General features: G+C 34.8%; 1 protein-coding gene and 1 non-coding gene across 3 annotated transcripts in view; both read right to left on the bottom strand.

Annotated features, from left to right (window-relative positions):
- The window catches only part of LRP1B (LDL receptor related protein 1B), a 1880289-nt gene that overhangs the window by 933226 nt on the left and 924251 nt on the right, over positions 1 to 22812 (bottom strand). The window lies entirely within an intron of this gene.
- On the bottom strand, positions 10979 to 11081 carry LOC148164716 (U6 spliceosomal RNA). Its single transcript, XR_015767942.1, has one exon. It is a non-coding gene; the product is annotated as a U6 spliceosomal RNA (small nuclear RNA).

Below are 22812 nucleotides of genomic sequence, written 5' to 3'. Positions count from 1 at the left end.
CAAATTAGATAACCTGGAAGAAATGGGTACATTCCTAGAGATGTATCAACTACCAAAATTGAACCAGAAAGAAATAGAAAACCTGAACAGACCTATAACCACTAAGGAAATTGAAGCAGTCATCAAAAATCTCCCAAACAAACAAAAGCCCAGGGCCAGATGGCTTCCCAGGGGAATTCTATCAGACATTTAAATAAGAATTAATACCTATTCTCCTGAAACTGTTCCAAAAAATAGAAATGGAAGGAAAACTTTCAAACTTATTTTATGAGGCCACCATTACCTTGATCCCAAAACCAGACAAAGACCCCATCAAAAAGGAGAATTACAGACCAATATCCTTGATGAACATGGATGCAATAATTCTCACCAAAATACTAGCCCATAGGATCCAACAGTACATTAAAAGGATTATTCACCACGACCAAGTGGGATTTATCCCTGGGCTGCAAGGTTGATTCAACGTCCGCAAATCAATCAATGTGATACAATACATTAACAAAAGAAAGAACAAGAATCATAGGATCCTCTCAATAGATGCAGAAAAAGCATTTGACAAAGTACAGCATCCTTTCTTGATCAAAACTCTTCAGAGTATAGGGATAGAGGGTACATACCTCAATATCATAAAAGCCATCTATAAAAAACCTACAGCGATATATCGTTCTCAATGGGGAGAAGCTGAGAGCTTTTCCCCTAAGGTCAGGAACGTGGCAGGGATGTCCACTCTCACCACTGCTATTCAACATAGTATTAGAAGTCCTAGCCACAGCAATCAGACAACAAAAAGAAATCAAAGGCATCCAAATCGGCACAGAGGAAGTCAAACTCTCACTCTTTGCAGATGATATGATACTGTATGTGGAAAACCCAAAAGACTCCACCCCAAAACTGCTAGAACTCATACAGGAATTCAGTAAATTGGCAGGATATAAAATCAATGCACAGAAATCAGTGGCATTCCTATACACCAACAACAAGACAGAAGCGAGACAAATCAAGGAGTCGATCCCATTTACAATTGCACCCCAAACCATAAGATACCTAGGAATAAATTTAACCAAAGAGGCAAAGGATCTGTACTCAGAAAACTATAAAATAATCATGAAAGAAATTGAGGAAGAGACAAAGAAATAGAAAAACGTTCCATGCTCATGGATTGGAAGAACAAACATTATGAAGATGTCAATGCTACCTAGAGCAATCGACACATTCAATGCAATCCCCATCAAAATACCATCCACTTTTTTCAAAGAAATGGAACAAATAATCCTAAAATTTGTATGGAACCAGAAGAGACCCCGAATAGCCAGAGGAATGTTGAAAAAGAAAAGCAAAGCTGGCGTCATCACAATTCCGGACTTCAAGCTCTATTACAATGCTGTCATCATCAAGACAGTATGGTACTGGCACAAAAACAGACAGATCAATGGAACAGAATCGAGAACCCAGAAATGGACCCTCAACTCTATGGTCAACTCATCTTCGACAAAGCAGTAAAGAATATCCAATGGCAAAAAGGCAGTCTATTCAACAAATGGTGTTGGGAAAATTGGACAGCCACATGCAGAAGAATGAAACTGGACCATTTCCTTACACCACACACAAAAATAGACTCCAAATAGTTGAAAGTCCTAAATGTGAGACAGGAGTCCATCAAAATCCTAAAGGAGAACACCGGTAGCAACCTCTTCGACCTCAGCCACAGCAACTTCTTCCTAGAAACATCACCAAAGGCAAGGGAAGCAAGAGCAAAAATGAAGTATTGGGACTTCATCAAGATAAAAAGCTTTTGCAGAGCAAAAGAAACAGTCAACAAAACCAAAAGACAACCAACAGAATGGGAGAAAATATTTGCAAATGACACATCAAATAAAGGCCTAGTATCCAAAATCTATAAAGAACTTATCAAACTCAACACCCAAAGAACAAATAATCCAATCAAGAAATGGGCAGAAGGCATGAACAGACATTTTTCCAAAGAAGACATCCAAATGGCCAACAGACACATGAAAAAGTGCTCAACATCACTCGGCATCAGGGAAATCCAAATCAAAACCTCAATGAGATACCACCTCACACCAGTCAGATGGCTAAAGTTAACAAGTCAGGAAACGACAGATGTTGGCGGGGATGCGGAGAAAGGGGAACCCTCCTACACTGTTGGTGGGAATGCAAGCTGGTGCAACCCCTCTGGAAAACAGTATGGAGGTTCCTCAAACAGTTGAAAATAGAGCTACCATACGATCCAGCAATTGCACTACTGGGCATTTAACACAAAGATGCAAATGTAGGAATCCGAAGGGGTATGTGCACCCCAATGTTTATAGCAGCAATGTCCACAATAACCAAACTGTGGAAAGAGCCAAGATGTCCATCAAGAGATGAATGGATAAAGAAGATGTGGTATATATACACAATGGAATATTATGCAGGCATCCAAAAGAATGAGATCTCGCCATTTGCAATGACATGGATGGAACTGGAGGGTGTTATGCTGAGTGAAATAAGTCAATCATAGAAAGACATGTATCATACAACCTCACTGATATGAGGAATTCTTAATCTCAGGAAACAAACTGAGGGTTGCTGGAGTGGTGGGGAGTGGGAGGAATGGGGTGGCTGGGTGATAGACATTGGGGAGGGTATGTGCTATGGTGAGCGCTGTGAATTGTGCAAGACTGTTGAATCATAAATCTGTACTTGTGAAACAAATAATGCAACTTATGTTAAAAAAAAAAGAAGTTAGCAGGAGGGAAAAATGAAGGGGAGTAAGTCGGAGGGGGAGACGAACCATGTGAGACGATGGACTCTGAAAAACAAACTGAGGGTTCTAGAGGGGAGGTGGGTGGGGGAAGGGTTAGCCTGGTGATGGGTATTAAAGAGGGCACATTCTGTGTGGAGCACTGGGTGTTATGCACAAAGAATGAATCATGGAACACTACATGAAAAACTAATGATGTAATGTATGGTGATTAACATAACAATAAAAAACATGGATATAAAAAGTATAAGTAACATACCAATTTTAATTTGCTTTAAATTTATAAAAATGAATATAAAAGTTTTGCAATTTTCTACATGTATGAATACAAATGCATGCAATAGAAATATGGTATAAACAGTTTATTCTGGGACATAAATAATTTCTAATTAGTACCTTTTATGTATATCTTTATAAATTTTCTGTAAAATTTTCATATTACAGGAGAAAACATAAACCTAAAATGTACTCTGGAGAAGAATAGTCTTGCCTTCTTCTGTGGAACTGGGAAGCTGGATGTCAGAGTGGAGAACTAACAAACTGAGGTCCATGGATAGTAGCTACAGAGTCAGAAATGGAACCTGGGCCTTTTTATCATCTTTCTATTATTTATGTATAATATTTAAAAAATTAAATTAAAAGTATAAACATGTAGACATAGATTCTTCTACACTTTTATTAATTCAAATATAAGGGTGCCTGGGTGGCTCAGTCATTAAGCGTCTACCTTTGGCTTGGTTCATGATCCCAGGGTCCTGGGATCGAGCCCTGTGTCAGGTTCCCTGCTGAGTGGGGAATCTGTTTCTCCCTCTCCCACTCCCCCTGCTTGTGCTTGCATGTTCTCTCTCTCTTTGTCGGATGAATAGACAAAATGTTGAAAAATATTTATATATAGCAATAGCCAGGTGAAATCCCCCTGTTTTGGAGCAATTAAAATGCTTGAGCATAAACTTCTCATATAATGACAAAATTTAATACAACCTCTCAAATGACAAGAAATAAGTCAATTAATCAATAAATTGGGCAAAACAAGTCCTATTGTTTAGACTCAAAATTTAGCTTTTACTATAACAAAATAAATAACATTACATTTAAAAAAGATGGGAATATAAGCAAATAAAAAATGGTTAAAATTGTTAGCCATTTGAAAAATACAAATGAAAGCATTATAAGACCTCATTATATGCCTACTGGAATTGCTAAAATAAATAAATAAATAAATAAATAAATAAATAAATAAATAAATAAATAAATAAATAAATAAATACAATACCAAATGCTGGAAAGGATGCTGAGCAACTGGATCTCATAGTGCTAGTAAAATTGTACAGACTCTCTGGAAAACAGCTTGGCAGTGTTTGTTTTTTTTTTTTTTTTTTTGGTTGGTTTGTCTGGTTTTTGTTTCTAAATAAAATTAGACATGAATTTACCATGCAATTTACTCAGCAATCATACTCCTGGGTATTTATCCTAGAAAAATGAAAATTTACACTCACATGAAAACCTGTACACTGATGTTCACAGAAGCTTGAAATAATTTATTAAATAAGTTATTTATTTAAATAATAAATAACTTCAAATTAGAAACCACCCAAAGGTTTCTTTTTCATGTGAATGGATAATTGATGTGTTATGTCTCTACAATGTAATGCTACTCAGCAATAGAAAGGAATGTGTCACCAATATGCACAATATGAATGGATCTTGAGGGAATCATATTGAGTGGGGGGGAAAAAAGCCAATTTCAAAGTTTTTAATTGAAAAATCTTCTATTAGTAATATTCTTGAAGTCACAAAATATGGTCATGAGAACAGATCAGTGGTTGCCAGAGGTTAGGGCTCGGGAAGTGTGTGACTAAGTGGAAAAAAGAAAAGGAGAGTTTTTCAGTGGTGATGGATGTGTACTGTATTTTGATTTGGTGATGGTTATATAAATATATACACAGGAAATTTCAAAGAACTATAGACTAAAAAAGTGTGCATATGAGATCCAAATAACATCAGTAGTTGAGTTAATAATATTGTACCAATATAAATTTCCTGGTTTTAATAATTTACTATGGTCATGTAAGATGTTATCATTAGGAGAAGTAGGATGAATAGTTTATAGGAGTTTTCTATTAATTTTTCAACTTTTGGAGAGTCAAAATATTTCAAAATTAAAGTATCAAATACAATAAAATAAAGGATACTTTTTTCTTTTACCATTTGCCTAAACTAGAGGCAAATTATTATAAAATTCAATAGTTTTCTCCATTACCTTTGATTTTTAGCTCTTACTACTTGTATATATATATCTCATAAAAAATTATGAAATGGAAGTTCCATTTTCCTCATTACTACAACATTAGGGAGAAATAAGATAAAAATATAATGATGAACATAAAGTAAATTTGTCAAATAACCTTTTTTGATTTCTTACACAATTAATATTTTATATGCCAGTTCTTCTAAGGCTGTATTATTTTAAAACACAGCTGACAGGAGGGGGGCAGATAGTCACGAATAAAGTCATTTCCAGATGGAAAGACTAGAATGCTACCACCAAAATCAACATAATATTTGCACAAAATTCTCCATTGGATATCTGACATTTCTGCCCATTGTTTTAAGCAAAGGCATTGGCAACTTTTGTTTTACACTACCCTTTCAAGGATGTGTGTAAAACAAACAGTGTCTCCCTCTGGGGCAGGGGGCAGATTTGTCACCTGACCAGAATAATAAAGATAATGCCTTTCTCCAGGGCAAAGGTTGGTGGGCCAGTGGCTAGCTATGGCCTTATAAAATTGGTGGTTTCCTAAACTCAGAGTTGCTCAGCTATCCTACAAACTTACTGTGTGCATATCATCCATCTGGGTCCACCTTTACATTCTTCCTTGGGACTTGGGGAGCATCTCCTGTGATGAATAAAGCTCTCCATGACCTAGAAGACTGTGAAACTAGAACAAGTTAACCTGATGGCTTGTGAATAAAATAAAATCTCAGGTGAAAGGGTTTGAGGGTTATAGGGCTTTATATAGACTTCAGAAATTTCAGGGTTTCCTCCTGACAGTTCCTTGGCATAATGTGTCTTTCTTTAGCCTACAGGGGCAACCCCAGACCTGCCTAAATATGTATAGTCTCTGGATGGCAGCCTGTTCAGAATGAGAATTGGGACATTAAGACTTAATTCTGGTTAAAGTTTATAAATATGCTTTGGTCCCTCTTTCATTTGACTCTTCCAGGCAAAGCTCTGGTTGAAGTAGGAAGGAGATGACTGAGGAGAAAAAAAGGAGATGAAGTTATAGCAACTTCAGAATTTGTGGAGGTGGAAGGAGAGCAAAAATCCTATAGTTGAAGGAGAGATCACCTTAGACTGTGGGAAGTATGGAGATGGGCAGAACATTAATGATCTTTCAGATCTGCCCCTAGAGGCTTTCCTCTAGAATATAAGCACCTTGGTGTTCCTCTTTATCTTTTCAATGATGTTTGAAAAGGAGGGGAACTAATTTGAGCGTGGAGCTCATGTTGCCTGCAGTCCTGTGAGTAATAAAGTACTTTATCTTTGACCCAAAGTCTCTGTCTTCTGCCAAGATCTAGGAAGCTCTGGCAGGCAAACTTGGCTTGCAAATAGGATAAAATCTCACATTATTTGCAGTTTTGACATAAATATAATATAACTAAAGAGTGTCCAGTTTAATTATATTCTGGTTTTCCAAATTTGAAAATATAATTTGGAAGCATAGGTCTAAAAACAATAGTACTGGGCTCCGGATGCTTTAAACAGTGTTTTTATAGATGGTTTTTCACTGACGTTCACAAACGCATATGTAATAAGGTACCTGATGTCCCACCATGAATCCTCTTGGCTTCTAATTCTTGTGGAATCTATGGTGGACAGTTGAAAATGAGCTTTGATTTTCCATATATTGACAACATTTCACCTTGAGCAAAGTAAATCTTGTTCAGTAGGCATGCATTAGCCTAGGAAATTAACATACCAAGGGCAACACTCAACTGAGAGAGGAAAGGAGTTTTTCATGATTGGTCCTCAGGTAGGCAGTTCTGTCAAGCATTCCATATGCTTCTCAGAAAGTTCTAAGGAGAATCAAACCCCAATTCATCACAATTCCTATAGTAACATGCTTCATATTGCCTTTACCTCCTTACTGTACTCTTCTTTACCCCACACTCTTGCTTCCTGGAATAACCAATATTCCAATAAATAGCCTACCTAAACACAAAAACTTGCTTGAACCTTGAACCTCTTCTTTTGGGAAGTACCTAATTTAATACAAAGGACACAGCTCATTTCACAACAGATATGTTTAGGTTGCATATTTATAAACTTTCTTTCTCTGTTCAAGCAAATTCATATATTTCCATAAAATGAAATTAAAGGTTTATATTACAAAGTATAATTTGAATTCAATTTTACAAAATGAATAAAAACTCCTCAACCTAGTAATAATACTGTTTTGTGTTGCAAGATGATTCTACTGATTGATGACCATTTGGATATATGATAATTTGTGAATTTACATTGGGATACATTAGGAAGATGTCTGTTCAAAATCAAGTTTATAACCGCTGGTTTGGCACCAAGTGAAAATTATTATACTTTGCAGATGATTATTATATCTTGGACTTGTCTAATGTTAGATATTTGGGGATACTCTAAAAAAACCTTGGAACTTCGATGCTACTTGATGTAGTGGAAAATCTACATTAGAACTGCTAAGAAACAGAGACCGAGAAAAGCATTAATCTGCATTGTATGCATAAGGTGTTGAATTCAGTTCCAGTTGTATTGAGTTGAATGGCATTTAGAGAACTCATAATGTGAGCAAGAGAATCTGTGATTGCCATATACAAGGAAGCAGAAGGTAGAGATGGAAGTTAGAAGAGTGAACAGCATCTTACAGAGAAGTTAATGGCCCTGTGATGATCTACTGCAGAGCTGGTGGAACTACGAGTTTTGTGGAATTTTTTGTTTTTTCTTAATTAGTGTCGGGTTTGGGAGTACAACTCAATCATTGTTAAACTCTATGGTAATACAAAGTTGACTAATAGTAGTGAAGAAATTCTCCAGTTTTCATCTGTATCCATCAGTGGTCATACTAGACAGGCTAAATTGATGAATAGTAAAAAGTAGCTCACAAACACATAGCAGTCTCCAGATAACAAAGCATTTTTATATAAGTTGCCATATTTAACTCTTATTTTCCTGATGAGGATAATGGAGATAGATAAAATTGTTCACATTTTACAAATGCTGCTTTTGAATGTCAGATAATGATTTTTCATGTAGTTGTATAGAAGAGTTAATAGGATACAAAACTAGAACTCTACTCAAGGTATTCTAAACCAAGTTGTAGGCTATTTTCTCTCTGTAGTCATTATGATTATGCTTATTTTGGGGCCCAATTTCTTTCTGTGATAGTAACAAACAGATTTTGCTGAAATCCAGATTTGGAGAAGCAGCTTTAAATCCCCTACAGCCTCGTTAAAGAGAAAATAAGCTCTGGAATTTAGAGGATACAGAGTCACTCCAAGAAGGAATAAGGCAATCAGAAATATAGTAGCATCTGGTCCAAAATTCTTTTATTAATTACTTTTATAATGTTTTCCTACCCAACTACTAAAAGTAGTTACTATTATTTCCTTATTTCTATTTGACCCATTATCTCAATGGCTCAGTGTTTTAATCATCTCATTCCTGCTTCGAAACATCACACATTATTGATCTTTCCATTCTTCCCAAGAATCTACTTTCTCAATCCACTCAAATAACAATGGTAGACAATGAAATATATTCACTGATTTTTAAGTTCTGATTTTTATTTTTTTTTAATTTTTTTAAAGATTTATTTATTTTTAGAGAGAGAGTGAGGGAGGGAAAGAGGGATAGAATCTCAAGCCAACTCCCCTCTGAGCACAGAGCCCTACACGGGGCTTGATCTCACGACCCTGAAACCATGACCTGAGCTGTAATCAAGAGTCAGTTGCCTAACCAACTGCACCACCCAGGTGCCCCTAAGTTCTGATTTTTTAAAACAAGTTATTGTGGAGAGAGAATGTGGAAGGAACAAGAACACTTAGATAAAAGTAAGCCAGAGGGCTCTAATCCTTTATATTTCAGAAAAAGCACAAAATTTGGGAGGTGAAAGAAAACCTTACAAATCATCAGTTATGAATTCAGAAAACCTTACAAATCATCAGTTATGAATTAATCAAGGTTCCCTGAATCCAGAACTGGAAGCCAAATATTTTGACTTAAGCCAGGGCTCTTCCCAACATACGATGTTATACCCTCCACATCACCAACTCTATTGTTTTGTTTTCTCTACTTTTTGGTTGTCTTTTCTCCATTAACTCTTTGGAGATGAAATATTGATAGCATTGATTAAATGTTTATACTATTACAATCATGATAAGTAAGGTCACTAATCCCCATGGAATATCATGATTGCAAATAATATTAGCTAATAATTTTTCATCATTTTTTAGATATACATTTACCTCCTACAAGCTCACAATATCCAGGATTTACAAATTAATTATTCACTTATTATTATTTTGTTCATTTAGGAAGTGTATCATCATCCTCTACCAACATAATATGAAATTATGTTGTTAATCATTTTAAGTATAACTGAACCATTAAGAAAATAGGAACAATAGCACATTCTCAGTAAGTTATATCCATTTAAATGAGTTTATAAAGGAAAATAAGAAATTAAAAGTTTCACATAATTTGTGAATATAATAATCATGATTAAATTCTCACTCATTTAAAAATAATCATTTTTAGTTAGAAGTCTTAGTTAACATAATGTTCATTATAGTGAGCTTCTAATATTTTCTTAAATGTTAAGTATGCCATTGTTATTACCATGCTTTCAGTTGAAGTCTTAAGCCATAGCTCTTTGTTTTGTTTTATTTATTTGAGAGAGAGAAAGAGAGGGAGGGAGAGCACAGAGTGAGAGTGTGAGGGAGAAGCAAACCCCCCACTGAGCAGAGAGCCTGACATGGGGCTCAGTCCCAGGACCCTGCAATTATGACCTGAGCCAAAGGCAGACACTTAACTGAATGAGCCACCCAGGCGCCCCTAAGCCGCAGCTATTTGTAATAAAGTAAATTTCTTCCACCCATAATACATTCAAAATATATACACATAATATATCACAAAATGATATTTCCTCCATTTATGCAGATATTACTCTAGTCCAAGCAACTGTTACCCATCTTAAGCTACTGAAATAGGCTCTTGGCTAATCTTTCCATTCCCATTTTGCCCCACAACACACACACAACATACTTCACAACAACTGAGCTTTCTAGATTGTAAATCTGGCCAACTGACTCTTTGGCTTAAAATCTTCCAGTGTGGCTTTCAAGGCTCTAGACGATACAGCCCCAGCCTCTCTCTTCACATTCATTTTGAGCCACTCATCTCCTTGGTTATTGGACTCCAACCACACTGCCCTTTTCCCAGTTTCTCAAACATGCTCCACTCTCTTTCTCCGCAAGTTATCAGATTTGGTCTCTCTCTGCAATGCTCCTTGTGCTCCCTGTCGACATTACCACTTTCCCTAATTTTTTTGTCTTACCCTTTAAGTAACATTTTAAATGTCATCTCCTCAGTGAGACTTTCACTGACCAACAAATTTAACTAATGTCTTCTCTGTCAATCTTGACAATTACACATTGTTTATATTCATATAGCACTTACCATAATTTGTATTTATGAGTTTATCTATGTATGAAAGTACTTATTGGTTGCAGTGGAGTAAAAAATAGATAGCACTCTTAATAATTTGTTTTTATAAGATGTATCAAGTAAGCTCATGGCTTTTTAACCACTTAAAAAAAGGATTTTAGAAAATACATTATTATATTGTAGAGTACAACTAGCAAATCTAAAACTTAAAATTATAATACACATAAAACATGAAACCTCTATACTTCAAAAGTACCTATCCCGTAGGGGTCCATCCAGATCTAGTTGAAACATACTAACTTAAAAGACTGACAAAAAAAAATAAAATAAAAGACTGATTATAACTTTATTTTTACTTTTTTATTTCCCAAGATATTATTATTTTTTTAATTTTTAAATAATTTGAGACTTGTAGAAAAGTCATAAAAATAATACAAAAGACTCCCATAAACTTTTCACCCTGAATCCCCATTTATTATAACTTTACCATACTTGCTTTATCATTTTTTTCTAAAAATATGGAATATAAAATGCTTCACATGTCATCCTTACGTAGGAGTTAGGGTAATCTTTGTACTGTTCTATTTTTAATATATGTGCAGCTAAAGTATACACTTAGCATTTTTAATTTTACCCAAATCTAGCTCCCATTATATTTTCCATATCACATCTACATGAATTAACCAAAAGAGGCGTTGTGCATATAATAAATATCAATATTTCTTCCTTTCTTCTTTCCAGTAGCAGTATCAAAATACTTAAACTATACAAAATAGACATTAACTAAGTGGAACAGACAAAGCTGATATACGACCAATATTGTCATATAAGTGTTAATTCAGCTCCTTCACTTTTTAAAATCTGTTTTTGTTGGGGGCTTTCATTATTTATTTGATGCCTCATATTAGTGAATTAAAGTTAATAATACATATGGTAAATTATAATCACTTTAGAAACATTAACTCATTTGATTCTTATAATATTCTTCGATAGAAATATTATAAAATTAAAAAGTGGAGGATTTTCAGTAATTAAAACATATTTTCCATTCAGTCCATAAAGAGCTATGCTGGGATTCAAATCGAAATCTATTGGATTCTAGAGCACATTTTTTAGAAATATGAATGTAACTATTTAAAACAACTGGGCTTTGATGATTATTAACAAAGAATAGAAACAAAAACTAAGATATAACTATTAAGATAAAATATAATGGTTTTAAGACAACAAGCTGCTTGAAGAGAAGTGATGGAAATCATGGTGTGTAGTAGGAAGTCTAAAGCAGAAATCTAAAATGAAAAATGACAGACTATTACAGCATATTTTATCGATAGAGCCAAGTGATAGGGAATACTTCCATTTGGGTGGCCTAGTCTATGTGTCAACAGTTGTCACTAAAAATAAATGTCTGACTCAGCATCTTATTTTACCAGAAGTTATCTGACAGCTTGTATCTATTGTAAATGATGTGCATTAAAACAAGATTGCTCTCCATCTGCTAGAAAGTGAAGCAGTGGCTTCTATTATAACCATGTTTAGAAAGAAAATGAGTCAGTTGCCTAGAGTAGTGAAGTGCACTGTGTAAGACAGTGAACTATTAAACAATCACACTTAATCACTATTGAAATTTAAAATCCTGAACTACCAAATTATAGACAGAATTTTGCAGTTCAGACTGTCAAAAGAGAAAAGGAAACTAGAGAAAATAATTACAATAAATAACTGTAATAACAGTAAGAGTCTTTCTTACAAAAATAGTGACTTTTATCCATATACTCTTCATCTAATAGGATTGCTTCTGTTCAGAAATTTATTACTAATCAGGAACGCAACAGCAAGATTTTCTGAGTTTAAATCTTGACTTCATTAATTAGTAAACATGTGACATTTAGCAAGTGCTTTTCTCTCCCCACCTCAGTCTCCTGATCTGTATGATGGATATGATAAATACAGGCTTTTGTGAAGACTAAGTGAAAGATATGAGCTAATGGCTTATAAAAGAGCATGACAGAGTAAATGCATGACAGCTAAAGCAAATTAGTAATCATAATAGACATAGTACTCAATGATATTTTGTTATAAATACCCTTAATAGTACAAAGTTGGTTGTAAAATATGGAGTATATGTAGGTATAGGAAAAAAAAAAAAAAACTTCTGATTAGTAATTAATCTTGACATTTTTGTGTTTCCCCCTCATTTCAAATCACTGGAGGTTGTCCAAAGCTACACCAGTGGCTTATATTACACAGTTTTCTGGGATAGCCACAAATAACTGAAGTCAGTATTTGAGGAGAACTGCATTATCATTAATCCTGCATTGCATAGTACAGTACCATGTAGAAACAGACATTACAAGAAAAGTAGCAAGAGAATTATAGTTGTTACGTAGTAAAGAAGAGAATCTGTCCTTTCTAAGGACAAAAGTTTGAAATTTCATCACTTAATGTATCAAAATTGATAACAGGAAGCAACAAGTCCAACATCAACCTGATTCAAATGTGCAAGTGAGAACAGTATTTGGACACAGACTGGCATAGAAAAAGATACCACTCCCTCCTACCCACCCCCCTCAATATGATCAAAATCCTAACAGACAAAAAGTGTTGCTACCCAGGTTATTAACCTTATATTCATGATGGAGTTTGGTTACCAATTATACAAATTCTTAATTATAGAGAACCTATATATCATTTATGAATATGTTTATATACTCTTATTCCTATCTAATAGGTATATAGCAAAACTTATTCCATGGTGTGGATTTATATCTTTTCTTCTAAAATTGTGATATCTTTAAAAAATCTCCTGTATTCTTATGAAGGAGTATGAGGCCCAAGCAAACCCTGTAATTCTGAAATGGTAGATAATGATAATTAGCTTCACGTAAGTCATTTCTGAATAAAAAACTGCTTTTTGGGGGGATCAATCAAGCCACCAACCCTAGAAAATGAGCTGAGAAGAAGCATTTCTCATGCATGGGTGAGTCAGCTAGACCTTAGCTGTGACAGAAATGTGAATCTCTCCTGCTTTCTCTAATAACCCTGCATCCTGTGATGTCTCCCTTACTGTTTGCCTCGCCAGTGAGTCCCACACTGAGCTTTAACTGTGTGGAGAAAGCACAGTTATGGATCCATTGGCCCTCTCAATTTTGAAAGCTATTTCCTTCACACTGTGACTTGAATGGTGAGAAAAGTGTAGGGGAAGTAGTTTCCACCTCCACGAGAAATGTTAGTATTTACCCATTTCTTTTTTTCTCAGCCCATACAAGCTCTTTCATTTTTAAAATCGGGAGTAAATACTCCCTTCAAATGCCAGCTTATGAACAAAGGCTGACTATGCATGGGAAAATCAAGCCCATCATTATAATCATGCTAAAAGATGCCGGGGAGATTTCTCTTTTCCGTCCCTGTAAGTTATACATTTAGGGAAACCACTCAACCACTCTTCAATTGTGTCCCTGTGGCTTTACAAGAGTTAATGATGCTTTCAAAAGGTGTTTCTTTCCTATTCACGGAGGAACTGAGGCAAGTAGACTTGGGCTCATCCAGAATTCATAGCTTAGTGGTGTACAGAGAACACAGCATTAAGGCATTTTTGGAATTTGACTGTACCTGAGTGAGAGTATGGAAGTCCTGGATGTCAACAGGAATGAAGAAAAGATACAATTATTCTGAAACGGGTCACCCGTTTCCTGACTGATTCACAATAACAGTTATATGATCACTTACATATAGTTTCTTTTTCCTTCCTTTTTCAAAAAAAGAGGAGGCTTCATTTTTGGAGCCTAAGGTTTATAGAAAATTGAGCAGATATATAAAGCTCCCATACATCCCCTTTCTTCTTCACTCATGGTTTCTTCTATCTTACATTAGTGTGTTACACTTGTTACAATTAATGAAACAATACTATTGCATTGTTATTAACTGAAGTCCATAGTTTACATTAGGGTTCACTCTTTGTATTGTACAGTTAGTTATATAGGTTTTGGCAAATGCATAATGACACTTATTCACCATTACAGTATCATATGGAACAGTTTCACTGCCCTAAAAATTATCTTTATTCTACCTGTTCATCCTCCCTTAATCTACCCTGCCCCAACCCCTGGTAACCACTGATCTTTCTGCTTTCTCTGTAGTTTTTCTTTTTTCTTTTTTATAATGGCTTATAGATACTTCCTTTAAATTTTCAGAACAAATCCAGTGTGTCATTTCTATTTACCTTCATGGAACTAACACATATGCAAACTTACAGGTATCCCATGTTAAGGTAAAAAATTACCACACTGCATATCCCCAAGTGCCATTTTCCTCAGCACTGAGTACCCAGTCTTGTGCATGAATGGTAGCTCCTGACAAACCCCCAAATTCCTCCTCCCAGCTTAAAGCTGACTCATTATGGGTATAGTGTAGTGGATAAGGGTGCAGGTTTTGAGTCTGAGCCCTGACTGCAACACTTCTTGGCTCTTTGACTATGGGCAAGTAATTTACCTCTCCAAGCCTCATCTGTAAAAGAAGATAAAGGTATTAATTACTTCACAAGATACTGTGAAAATTAAATTGATCAATGCACAGGGAGTGCTTAGAACAATGACTGGCCAAAGTAAACAGTCAGTAACATTGATATTAATCTCTTTCTTTCTTTGTCTCTCGAAAAAATGGTCTCTATCAGAACTGCAAATTCACATTCTGATGTAATACGAAACACAAAGGAAACAAGATAGATAATGCAAAAGTAGTTAATTGACTCTATATGCAACAGTCAGATAGTTTAGTCTTTAAGGTAAATGATGATAGAGTGACTTGAGCTTCTGGGGTAGTTGAGATCATCTATGAGAACATGCTCAATAAAATCACCCCCATCATGGAGAAGTTCACATAGCACAGATGAGCTCACAATATGAATTCCATGTGATGTATTCAGCATCAATTAGAGCAGGACAAAGGGGCAGAGCAGGATGCTCCATAAAGTATCGCATTATAATTTGTCCCAGCATATATATACTTCTACATTATGAACACTAAGCATATTATTATGAAAAATATGTAATATAAATCTTTTTCCAATTCAAATCTTTAATAAAACTACCTCCCAGAAAATGTCATAGCTCAGCTATAAGTTTTAAAAAATACTATTAATTACAAGTGTTTAAGGCAGAGACTTTGATCCTCTAAATTTACTTATAATATTATTGACTAAAATAAATATTCTTATTTAAAGAAAAATGGGATTTTGACTTTAATCACAATTATCATACTTTAGCTGTTAATCCTATAGATTACAAAACAAAGATTTTGTTATTCACTATTATTCATCTTAATTAATTTTAATAAAATGTACTTAAAATTGTTTTTTAAATCATGCAATATTAAGTTGTCTGATAAGTGAAATCTAATGTATGAGACAACTCTACAAAAAATTAAAAATAAAAAATAAAAACCAGGCATGGCTTAAAAAATATCTTTACTAAGCAACCTCAAATGTATGTATTATTCTGCTTATCTTATCCAGGTACTTGTCTTTTGAATAATAGAAGCAGACACAGATCCAAAGAGTAAGAGCATTTAAGGAAGGCAGAGTTTCCAGCAGCTAGTTCTATTTCTCACTAAGAATTTCCATATCTTTATTCATCTAAACCTATGTTTGTCTTATTCATCAGGAAGTCACAATAGATCCTTAAAATATCTCTTCCTATGGAATAAACTATGGCTTTCTGTTTAAATTTAGCATGCTTCAGTATCAAAAAAAACCAACCAAACAAAAAAACCACATGATTGGTAGCCACAGCTTGAATAATTGCCTTGTTAAATCATCATAGGTGTTATCAATGCAGTTTTCACTGTCATCTTTGTCATCATCATCATCATTATCATCTCCATTACCATCCTTATCTAGTATTTGCAGGGTTTTGATAAAGAACCTCAAAATATCCATCATGAAGAACATGATTCGCTCTCAAGTACAGTAATTTGGATTCCACCGCAAATATTCCCATGGCACTGAATCGATAATACATCTCTCTCCCATTCTCACTGAAATTATCTGTTTGGCTTCTTCCAGTTCTTTTCCCTAACAGAAACTTGATTATGTTCAGACAGCCATCATTCCCCATTCCCCTCCCCATCCTGCTCCTTCATGACCACCAAATCCCACATGACTGGGGGAAATTGAATACAGTTCCAGATCTTGGGGTGGACTCTGATTAATACAAATCCAAACATCACATGGTGTTCTCCCAGCAACTGAGACTGCTCCTGGTGTGAGAAAGCAACCTTATTTAGCCCACTCAAATTGAAGTAATAGTTTTGTAGTACATTTTAAGGGGTCAGATTTCTTTCTTTTTCCTGCTTCATGAGAATAAGTAAACAATTTTCCTCAGGTGCTACTGGCAGCAACCTTATGACAATGGGGAAAGAGGATGTAGTTGTGGATGGCAGAGCAGAGATATGGAAGGGATGTGGCTCTCTAATGATGTCATCGAGGTGTCAATTCAACCAAGCTTGGATCCAACCAAGCCTGGATCCCAACCAGTCTTACTCTTCTCTGGACTTCCTCTAACTGAGAAAATGAATTCACTTATCATTAAGCAGGTAGAGTTAAGATTTTTGTCAGTGTCTAAAGTATTAGAAAACATACTGATCATTATTATACTATATTTACACTGTTTTAACTGTCTCCTTTTTCTCTCCTGCCTCTGGTGTTACCCCTACCGATAATTCATTTTGTCCTCCACTCTCAGATTGAATTTCTGTAAACATTACATTTATTCAAAGTATGCTCCAAAACAAACAAGAAAACAACAAAAATAAATAAATAATAGATACAAACTTAGTGCATATCAAATAAAATCCAAGATAGCCAGTGTGGAACATAAGGCCTTCTATGGGCTGGCAGTAGTAGTGAGATCTTAGGAAGCACAAATAGAAGAATAAATATCATTCGAACATCTAAAGAGTTGGAAATAGAGTGGAGAAAGTTCATGGTGTTTCTAGACTTTCCAGAGAAGAGGGTGTTTAGGTTCTAGGAATTTTGCACCAGTTATTTAGAGAAATTGCCCTAATATGGAGATGCCTGTTATTTCATTTACTGGCCAGGGTATAATATACTTATTTAACTGATTATATGTTTGCCAAGCAACTTTTAATAGATTATGTGTATTTGTGAATATCTCAAGAAGAAATATATACCTAATGAAAATAACTCATTCAAGGTAAGATGATAAACCTGAAATCTGAACATTCAGGGGAGTACAAAAAACACTGGCAAAACATGAACCCACTCAATTTAAAATACCTTTCAGAAACAAAGTCTTTGACATGCTATCCTCTTCTGCATTTAATTTGTTAGTGACCAAAAGACCAAAAAAATAAAATAAAATCAGATAGTGGTGATAGTGGCAGAGACAGTCATCTGTGACCAGAAGCTCATAGTTCATGCCATTCTCTTTCCAAAATGTGGAGGGGTTGACTGAAACCATATTTTCTAGCCACTTACCTTTAGATGTGACCAAGTGACTAGATGTCACTAACTATGAAGGAACCGAAATAATAAAGGTCGTTACTGAGCTAGAAATAGAAAAAAGAAAAAAGGCATATGTGCCTTTTCTCTCTCTGGTCAAAAATCAGAGGATTCTCTGGAATAAGATATTTACAAATGTCTTACCAGATAAAGGGCTAGTATCCAAAATCTATAAAGAACTCATCAAAGTCAACACCAAAGAACAAACAATCCAATCAAGAAATGGGCAGAAGACATGAACAGACATTTCTCCAAAGAAGACATAGAAATGGCCAACAGACACGTGAAAAAATGCTCAACATCACTTGGCATCAGGGAAATCCAAATCAAAACCACAATGAGATACCACCTCACACCAGTCAGAATGGCTAAAATTCACAAGTCATAAAACGACAGATGTTGGTGAGGATTTGGAGAAAGGGGAACACTTTTACACTGTTGGTGGGACTGTAAGCTGGTACAGCCATTCTGGAAAACAGAACGAAAAAAGTTGAAAATAGAGCTACGCTACCCTAGTAGCAATTGCACTACTCAAAGATACAAATGTAGTGATCCGAAGGGGTCCCTGCACCCCAATGTATATAGCAGCAATGTCCATAATAGACAAACTATGGAAAGAGTCCAGATGTCCATTGACAGATGAATGGATTAAGAAGATGTGAGTTATATATATATATATATATATATATATATATATATACACACAATGGAATACTACTCAGCCATCAAAAAAAGAAATTTTGCCATTCACAATGAAGTGGATGGAACTAGAGGGTATTATGCTAAGCGAAATAAGTCAATCAGAGAAACACAATTATCATATAATCTCACTCATATGTGGAATTTAAGAAACAAAACAGAGGATCATATGGGAAGAGAGGAAAAATTAAAACAAGAAGAAATCAGAGAGGTAGATAAACCATAAGAGACTTTTAATCATAGGAAACAAACTGAGGGTTGCTGGAGGTGAGGGGGGGGATAGGGTAACTGGGTATTGGACATTAAGGAGGGCATGTGATGTAATGAGTACTGGGCATTATATAAGACTGATGAATCACTGACCTCTACCTCTGAAACCAATAATACATTGTATGTTAATTAATTGAATTTAAATTTAAAAAATAAGAAAAAAAATCAAGGGATTTTTAGGCCCTAAAGGATACGGGAACCATAAGATGAAAGAAGCCTCCATCTTTGAATCATCACATGGAGAAAAACTGCCTGATAGCTAAGAACACATGCATTGGACTCTATCTTGAGCAATAAAACAAAAAACAAATAAATGAAATTTCTATTGTGCTATCCACTAAAATTTATATCAGTGAGTGTTACCATAATAAATTCAAAAGTTAGCAGCACAAGCATAGAACTACCTTAATAAAAAATTAAAATACATAACATTGGTTTCATGGTTAAGGCAGCAGCATCACATAATTATTGTTCAGGACTGAAAAATACCAAAGGTTAAATATAGTTAATAAAAATGTCATTTGTAATATCTTGATAAATATATTGGGGAAGAAATGCATTTTGAGCCTGTGGATTTAAAGAAAGAAGTTTAAAAGTATAATAGTAGTGGTTGTATTAGTTACTACATGCTTACTTCAGCAAGTTATTATATATATATAAAAAAAAAAAGAGTATAAGTTGAAATTGGCTGGTTGATAGCAAAGCCTGAAAGGGAATAGACCAAGTGTAAAACTGAGGCCTCCCAGGTTTGGAAAGCAAATTTTTTCCAGGACCTGAATAGTAAGAAAAAATACTGAAAATGTCTTTGAGCAACAAAAGTTAATTAAGACTTCCCAATTAAACAGACAAATTTCACCTTCAAACAAAAGGTGTTTGCTTCCCACTGAAGCATTGTTTTCAGGCCTCAAAGTGACCACCAATAGACTGAAAGAGAAAACCAAGAGTGGGGGGTACAAAGAAATAATTTGAGTTTGATAATTATTTCTAGAATATAACTTAGGATATTGGTATATAAAAGTAATGGGAAGCAAAGAAATAAAAATTCTACTAATTTTCAATGAATTTATAACCACAAAAGTCATGAGCCTAGCTTACACAGTTTTTCATCTCTTCAAACCTTAAAACAACTTGAAAGGAACAAGAAACAATCTTTGAAATATAGAGTCCACAGGGGGAGAATATTCCCCATTGCCAATTTTGTATTGGCACACATTGATGTATTGATGTATTGAACACAACAGACTAGAAAGAACCTCCCAGGGGAAGCATAGGTAAAGAACAATGGACAAGGGGAAATGTTATAGGGAAAGAACCAGCATCTAGACAAGAGACTTCCAAACCACCAGGGCAGGAGGTCCTTCCTTGCCTGGCAGGATTTCGTTATTGCTTTATGCCAATGGCTACTGTGTGCCTCCAATCTTCTTTTCTAGCTGATAATTTTGTTTGTCATTCTATCACTGGTCCATCCATTTATATAGGGAATGGAGGGGACAGTCGGTATCTGTCCTTTGGTTCATAGTTTGCTGTATACAAGAAAGCACAAAAGGTCATAATGAAGAGGATTACACATCACATAGAGATCCTCCACTCTGACCTAAATGTAGTACTCTATGTATGGGATTAGATATATAAGTTTGAATATAGATGTTTGGTAGCTAGAAGAGAAGACTGTGACAGAAATGGCAAGTATTTATTGAAAGCTCCCACTTCCATAGTGTGGTGTCATGGGCAAGAAACTGCCTAATCAGGTGTTACAGTTAATAGCTATAGTCTCCAAGCTGTACATGTGTACTTATTTATATTATAACTGGAAGTTTGTGTGTTTTGACCACTTTCTTCTAATTCTCCCTTTTGCCAACTTCTGCCACCGGTAATCACAAGTCTGATCTATTTTTAGGAGTCTTTTTATCACTTTTTGTTTAGATGTCACATGTAAGTGAGTTCATACAGTATGTTTTTCTTTGTCTGACTTATTCCACTTGTTATAATGTCTTCAAGGTCGATCCATGTTGTCACAAATGGTAGGATTTCCTCTTTGTGTTTTCTTTAACAGTTGAATAATATTCCACTGTGTGTGTGTGTGTGTGTGTGCATATATACACATGTACGTGTATATCATAAATTCTTTGGATAAAAATGCAATGATACACTGATAAACACTTAGGTTCTTCCCATGTCATGACTATTGTAAATAATGCTACTGTGACCATGGGGGTGCAGATATCTTTTTGAGTTAATGTTTTCATTGCCTTTGGATATATTCCTAGAAGTGGAATTACTGTATCATATGGCAGTTCTATTTTTAATTTTTGAGTATCCTCCTTATTGTCTTCCATAACAGCTGTATCAATTTACAACCCCACCAGTGCTACACAAGGGTTCCCTTTTCTCCACATCTATGAGAGAATTTGCTATTTCTTGACTTTTTGATGATGGCCATCCCAACAGGCATGAGGTCATATCTCATTGTGTTGTTAATGTGCATTTCCCTAATAATTAGTGATGTTGAGCATATTTTCATGTACCTGGTTGGCCTTCATATGTCTTCTTTGGAGAAATGTCTATTCATGTCTTTTGCCCATTTTTTAATGGGGTTGATTTTTTTTCTTTTTCTTTTTTTTTTGCTATTGAGATGTGTGAGTTCTTATATATTTTGGATATTAGCCCCTTATTAGATACAAAGTTTGCAAATATTTTTTTCCCATTCTATAGGTTGTCTTTTCACTTTGTTAACGGTTTCTTTTGCTGTGCAGAAGCTTTTTACTTTGATATAGTTTTACTGGTTTATCTATTTATTTATTTAGTTGTTTGTGCTTTAGATGTCATATGCAAAAATTAATTACCAGTACCCATGTCAAGGAGCTTTATTCTTATGTTTTCTCCTAGGAATTTCATGGGGTTCAAGTCTTACACTTACGCTTTTTATTCATTTCAAGTTCATTTTTGTGAGTGGTGTAAAATATGAGTCTAGTTTCCTTCTTTTTACATGTGACTATCCAATTAACCCAGCACAATATATTGAAGAAACTGACCTCTTTCCATTGAGTATTCTTGGCTCTCTTGCCAAATATTAGTTGACTGTATATGCTTGGGCTTACTTCTGAGTTCTCAATTCTGTTCCATCGTTTTGTCTATTTTAATGCCAGTACCATACTATTTCTACGACTATGATTTATAGCTGGTAATCAGGAAGAGCGATGCCTCCTGCCTAAACACAATTTTTACAAGTGCTTAGAAAGACAATTATCTCACTAAAACTGAAAGAAGACCAGATACCCTCAACATTTGACTTTTTCCTTTGCATGATTAAAAAAAAAAAATCTTGAGTAACACTACTTGACCCTGTAAAACATCCACCTTGACCCTAAGGCCAGACCAATTTCTCCCTAGTCAAACCATTAAGATTCTGGCTCGGGGGAAAATACCAATTTTGGATCAATATCCTGCAAGGCTCTGCAGTCAAGCAGAACAAAACATCACTCAGCATAAAAGCTGTTTTTTTTTCTTCTTATTCTTTTTTCTTTAGTTGAATATGATTATATAACCTACAGTAAAATCCTGAATTTATGTTATATATGAAAGAGTGGTAATATACAAGGGAAATGGTATCAAATACTTATTTCATTGTTTTTAATTTTTATCCTTTCCCTTGTGGTGGTGTTTCCAAACCAAGATTTTCTATTTTTTGAAAATAACATTTGTGCCTGACCCATCATGTACCTCATAAACTTCAAATAAATTATAGCTTAGTATTTTGTTTGTCATTTAGAATGTATTTTTTTTTTGTAAACTACAGTAACTATATCTTCTGGTTGTAATATTTGATATTTGATGCATAACTCTGTTATACTTCAAGCT

This window comes from Eumetopias jubatus, unplaced genomic scaffold (assembly GCF_037043125.1).
Source record: "Eumetopias jubatus isolate StellerSeaLion01/CBP00866 unplaced genomic scaffold, mEumJub1_p1.0 scaffold_3, whole genome shotgun sequence".
Lineage (NCBI taxonomy): Eukaryota > Metazoa > Chordata > Mammalia > Carnivora > Otariidae > Eumetopias > Eumetopias jubatus.
The sequence above is the reverse complement of the archived record's forward strand: the minus strand, read 5'-3'. Positions and strand labels throughout refer to the sequence as shown.